Source organism: Oryzias latipes, chromosome 12, assembly GCF_002234675.1.
Source record: "Oryzias latipes chromosome 12, ASM223467v1".
NCBI lineage: Eukaryota > Metazoa > Chordata > Actinopteri > Beloniformes > Adrianichthyidae > Oryzias > Oryzias latipes.
Window position 1 is genome coordinate 28,175,021 of NC_019870.2, and position 6,143 is coordinate 28,181,163.

Below are 6,143 nucleotides of genomic sequence, written 5' to 3' on the forward strand. Positions count from 1 at the left end.
TTTTAGAAATAGTTTATAACTTTTTAGAGGTTTACAAGACGTCTTTTCAAAATAAAAGTCATCCTATACCACATTGGATCATCTCAATGCAGTAAATAGTAGGTAGTCTGATGACAGCAGTGATAGAAGAAAACTAATACCCAGTCAGTTTGACCATTTTGCATCACAGTCAGACCTTTATAAATTGAAATAACTGCTAACCATTACTTCAAATCCTCCATTGTTTTTTTGTTTTGCTTTTTGCATAAACAGTGTGCCTTAAGCATGAACTCTGGCTGTGCTCACTGACCTCAAATGGATTTTCTGTGTTATGCGGTGCACAAAGTTTTCGTTTTGGTAAACTTTAAAGCCACAATGCTTGATGGATTGTTGGAGCACTACGGTTACTGTATTCAGGAGCCAGGTGGAGTGACATGAACTGTGGCTTAGAAAGTTTGACTTATTTGACTGGTTAGTTTCACTTGATGCTCCTTGTAGTCCAAAAATTCCTTCCTTCCTTTTTCTAATTAAAAACATTTCAATTTTCCACAACCAGATCGCCACAATGGGGGGGGGGGGGGGGGGGGGGTGTCAAAAGAGCCACATGTGGCTCCCGAGCCTCTGTTTGCAGACCCCTGGTCTAGATGGTGAAGCAGAGTAACTGGAAAAATGTGAACATGTTTCTGTGCTTCCTTTGCATTTTCTGTTTGATATGTTTGTTTCTGATCTTCTGTTTGCTCTTCTTCACAATAAAAGCCTCAGAGCTTGTGTCTCCTTTAACATTGTTCCCCTACTGTGAAATAGTCCAGTCAAATATCACTCAACCTGGTATTTTGCCACACGTTTTTTTTTTTTTCCATTAAGGCTTTATAAGACAAAATATTAGTGTTTAGAAATACTGACAGATTTTTTTTTTATTCAAGCGTGTTTGGGTGAGTCTAAGCAATGTAGAAGCAGCAAACTGTAATGTGCTCATTTCCTCTCTGCCGTGGCAGCTTGATAAAAGCCACTGTGTGTGACGGATGTGTCATCTGTTTTCCTCTGAGGAATTTGGACTGTGTCTGAATTCCTTCACAACATAGTGCACTCTATAGTGCATCGGCCATGTTGTAGAGCCGTCCAGATCTACAATTCCAGAGGCCAGTGCCCTAGATATTTCATAGAAGTCGGTCCATCCATCCATCCATCCATCCATCCATCCATCTTCTTCCACTCATCCGGGACCCGGTCGTGGGGGGCAGCAGTCTTACCAAAGATGCCCAGACTTCCCTCTCCCCGGCCACTTCCTCCAGCTCCTCCCAGGCCACCCTGACGTAGTCTCTTCAGCGTGTCCTGGGTCTCCCACTAGTGGGACTAGTGGGAACACCTCCCCAGGAGGCGTCCAGAAGGCATCAAAATCATATGCCCGAGCCACCGCAACTGAGTCCTCTTGATATGGAGGAGCAGCAGCTCTACTCAAGCTCTCTCTGGGTGACCAAGCTCCTCCCCCTATCCCTAAGGGAGCGCCCAGTCACCCTACGGAGGAAGCTCATTTCAGACGCTTGTATTTGGGACCTCGTTCTTTCTTTCGTTCGCTCTACCTGGAGAAAGGAGCACTCCACCCACCCACAGAGGGCAAACTACCTTTCACCGGTTCAGAACCATGGCCTCAGACTTAACTGATGAAACTTTAAGTTAAAGTTCTAAAAGTGTTCAGATTGTTCAGAGGAGTAGAATTTGCGACGCAGAAGTCACGTTACTGCTAGACCTTCGGACCACGCCCATCGCTCCAATCCCGCCACAAGACCTCAGATCACGTCTGTACCATCTGCTTAACACTGAAACTGGTCTCAAATCGCGTTTGGTGTGAACGTAGCTTAACCGTAACACGTAACCCTTGTGCTATCCTAGACACTTTACCATTGGGAGTTGGGTCATGTAGACCCACTAGACAGTGCTCTGAACCATTTTTCTTCAATGATTTGTGATCTTCACTGGTGTCCATGGATTACATGAAATCCTCTTCACCTTTATCCACCTTTGTCATGGTAGGGAGAACATGTCAATGTAAGGGTGGGGTCATCTGGACCCCACAAGATAGCACAAGGGTTAATCCTAAACTTGACCCTTCCTCTGGGTCCATGCAGCCAAGAAGAAAGTTCAGCACTGTTTGCATGTGTTTGGAAACACGCAAATAGTCACTTTCTTTCTGGCATTTCATTTCGTTTGCTGTGTAAGTCAACAATCTGCATGTAATAATGCATAATAATTAAAACAACATTGTTGTTGTTTTAATTATTTCTATAAATGGGGTTTCCTTCCTTATTTTTGAAGCTAAAAATGAACCCTCGTGCCTTTTTTTACCCATATGAAATAATTAGTCCATAGAAACGAGCAGAAACGAGCAGAAGAAAACCACAGCTCTCCTTAGTGCTTCACTGGAAAAAAAGATCATCTGGAAAATTGTCCGCTTGCCAGCTTTCTTCTGACACACAGAGATAAAGAAGCTCCCCTCGAGCTGCACGCATTCTCACAAACCTGACCCAGATCTGAGCGTGATGAAGAGCATGCCGTCAGCCTGTGGTGAGCTCCCACAGCTTTCTGTTGAGATAACTGTAGACCGAGGAGGGATTGATATCTGTGGGCTGCAGGAATCTCGCTTCTGCTGGACAGTCAGTCCTCAAAGCCAGTTTTGAATGTGAGTGAATCCAATGGAACTGTGGGACAAAGAAAAACTTTAAAACACAAACTAATCTTGAGTGCTCAGCTGCATAAATATACATAGATTTCATAGAAAAAATACATCATGAAGAGTATTTCAGAAGATATTATACAAAAAGCCCAACCTGATCCTTATAGTGACAATAATGTAAAATCCTGGATCATTGTAGCTGAACATCAGTTTAATCAAATCCAAAGTTAATTCAGACTTCCTTTTCTCTGACATTTTCGTCTGATGCCCTTCTGAGTTTGCCCTTATTTACAGCTTTTTGTTTTGGGGAACACATGCATGTTTAGCGCCATCCTGAGGACTATCACTGCAAGCAGAAATGAAGTTTATGACAAGTTCTGGTTTAAACATGTTCTACTACAAACAGGAATAAAAACAAGTTCTGTAAGAATGCATTGTTGACAAGAAGATCCTAATTTATTCACCTTCAGTCGTTAGCTTAAAGCAGAGCCTACAAACTCAGGACATATATGTATATATTTAAGCCAAAAGCAAAAATAAAAGTTTAATTTGACCTAAACTGAAAAATCCACTCCATAAATTGTGTTTTTGGTCTTCCTGTGGCATTTTTCTGATGATTAAGGACATTTATAATGAAACTTAAGCTCAAAATTACACCTTTTTTTATCATTGTGAATTAGGAGCAAACAAAAAAATGTAGTTTGAAAAAGATATTTGTATGGTAGAAATCACACTGGCTCTGTTTCCATGCTGATCCATCCACATCCAGCCACCCCTCACCTGCTGCTGCAGCTTCAGCCACCCTCACCTGCTGCTGCAGCTTCAGCCACCCTCCATGATCCATGAACATCTTCGTTTTCCTGGTCTGAGCTGGATAGATTTGATATTGCTATTTGTGTTGCACCAGTGACGTGAGGTTGGGGGTGTGAGGGGCTGTAAGCTAGCATGGATGACAAAAAGGGGGGGGGGGGGGGGTTCACCATCAGTTCCACCTACAACTCAGATATGAATTTCTAATCAACTCCTGCAGAAACTGTCCTAGAAAACAACAGATTTTCTGGTTCTGGCTAAAAGCAGCATGATCATAATCAAAAACCACTGGGAAGGCACTAGAAACAGATCAAAAGATGATCAAAGTGGGACTTTAATAAACTTGAAGTTAGAACTCAGAGATAGATGTTTTTAAGGAAATAAAACAGAATATTTCCAGGTTAGCGTCTCATGAAACGCTTTTGATCAGATACTAAACTGGTTTTACTTTCGGAATCTGTCTCCTCTGAGCACTCCTGTTTTAAAAAAAAAAAAAAAAAAAAAAAAAAAAAAAAAAAAAAAAAACTCACATTTCACATTATTTGCTTTGTTTTTCGGGCATTAGGCTTCAGCGCTGCATTTCAGCTTTTTATTCAAGCGTAAAAGGCTGAGCAGGTTTGTGGCCGCACAAAATGCCAAAGTACACCACAGTGACAGTTTTTAATCTTCTGAGAATGGACTGGTAAAGGGAGACGGCCTGTGTCCAAAGAAAAATCAGAAAATGCATAGAAAGTGTCATGATGTCGTAGACGTGTCAGACCCAGTAGCTGAAACCCGGAAGTAACTCACGACAAGTGCTTGGAATGGTTTATTTCTCCAAGGATAAATAAAGTTTCTAGGAGAGCGTGGTAATCAGTTCCTCTGTGGAAAAGATCCTGAAGTCCTTGGAGCTGATGACGCTGAGGACAGTGGAGCCAGAGAGGGGCGACGCCAGGACGCGTCGGACCGTGGAGCACCGAAGTCAGCACGGAGCGAGGAACCAGCGTGACCAATGGAAGGAACCTGAAGGTAAGTAAAAGGAACTTGATAACTTTAGCAAAGACTGAAAGGCCAGACATAAGCACCGGAGTGAGTATAACGAACTGGCGCTGGATACTGATGAGGACCTCCCTTATGAAGGCCGGCAGGATGATGAGGAGATAAAGGTCAGCTGGTTCCAATCAGCAGAGCAGGAGAGCTGGGGAGGGGTAGGTGAACTGACAGGCACCGTGACAGAAAGTCACAGACTAACACACACACTTTCTCATTTCTGTCAGGGAAGGGTGGTTTTTACCATCGCAGCATGACAGAGCCAAGTGTAAAAATCAGGGTCTCTGCAGGCACAGAAGGATGAGTTGGATTAGTTTGACTGGCTCCAGGCTCTGACCTTAACCTACATCAAACACCTTTGGGATGAACCACAGCGCTTATTTTCTTCCCTCGTTTCATGAATGAACGGCTAAAATTTCTACAAACACGCCGCAAATCTGGGAAGATTTTCTGGAGGGTTTTTTTTATGTTTCCTGATTCTAAACACTGCCAGACCTACAGACAGGGATTTCATGTGGCAGAAATGCAATGACGTTGTCAGGACATCTCCAAGGGTCAGTGTGAAAACAGCAAGAAAAAAAATCGAAATATCTTATTTTACATAATGATGCTGCCTGAGTGTTTTGAGGAAATGTTCAAATCTGGGGCATCAAGGCCCTCAGGGTTGTGGCCAGATTTTCACCATCAGTGAAGATGAAGCTGATTTAAAGAAACCATAAGAGTTCCTGGACCGTGGCAGCCCAAAGCCAGGCAGGATCCTCAGAAGCTTGGTGATCAAATCAAAGAAAAACAAACAACACCCAAGTTTGCTCTCCTGATTTCCTTTAAAAAGAAAGAAAGAAGGATATGAAAACAGAACAAATGAGGAAGGTCGTCTCAGTCTTCCTCTGCTTGTTATATATGAACACAGCTTTGTTGATGTCAGCATGATTAATGTCTCTTTTTTTTACGCATTTGTCAAAACTGCTCTGTAGAACAATTCATCAGTTTCCGGTGTAAGTGCATCTTCATTTGGCTTGATTAAAATTCTTTGTTTCCATTGGAAACTCATGAAAACTCTGGTACAGACCATTGACCAACTTGTCCTGTCCAACAGCTGAGAAGGAAGATCAGAGCTGAAAGCCTCTTGTGTTGGACAGATTTTAATGTTACAATAGGGGTTCATGGATCTTTGTATAAACCCCTTTTGTATTTGAGGCTAAGATTTATTCAGAATAATTTTGTTTATATGCAGTCCTTGTTGGACCGGATGGAAAAAAAGAAGAGATAGGGAGAGAGTGGGAGGTTAAAGATGGGGGAGATAGAGGGGTGGGGGAGCAGCTGAAAAATACACACACTAACATATTTAGGTTTTATGTCTATTTATATATAAAAGACTCATCCCACAGGGAGACCCAACTGTAACTCACTTATGCACACAGACAGATACACACAAGATTTGCATTACCAATCATTTTGGAGAGGGGTGTAAAAAAACAATACCCGTGGCCATGTTTGTGCCAAATGAATGAGTGCTTCTTAGAGTGTACCTTAATCACATTGAATGCTCCAAGAAAGGCAGGAGGCCCAGCACTCCACACCCGAGAGTCAGCGGGCGAGAGTGCAGCAGCCTGGCTGATCCAGGCACCCAAGAGCCCCTGCCGTCAGACAAGAC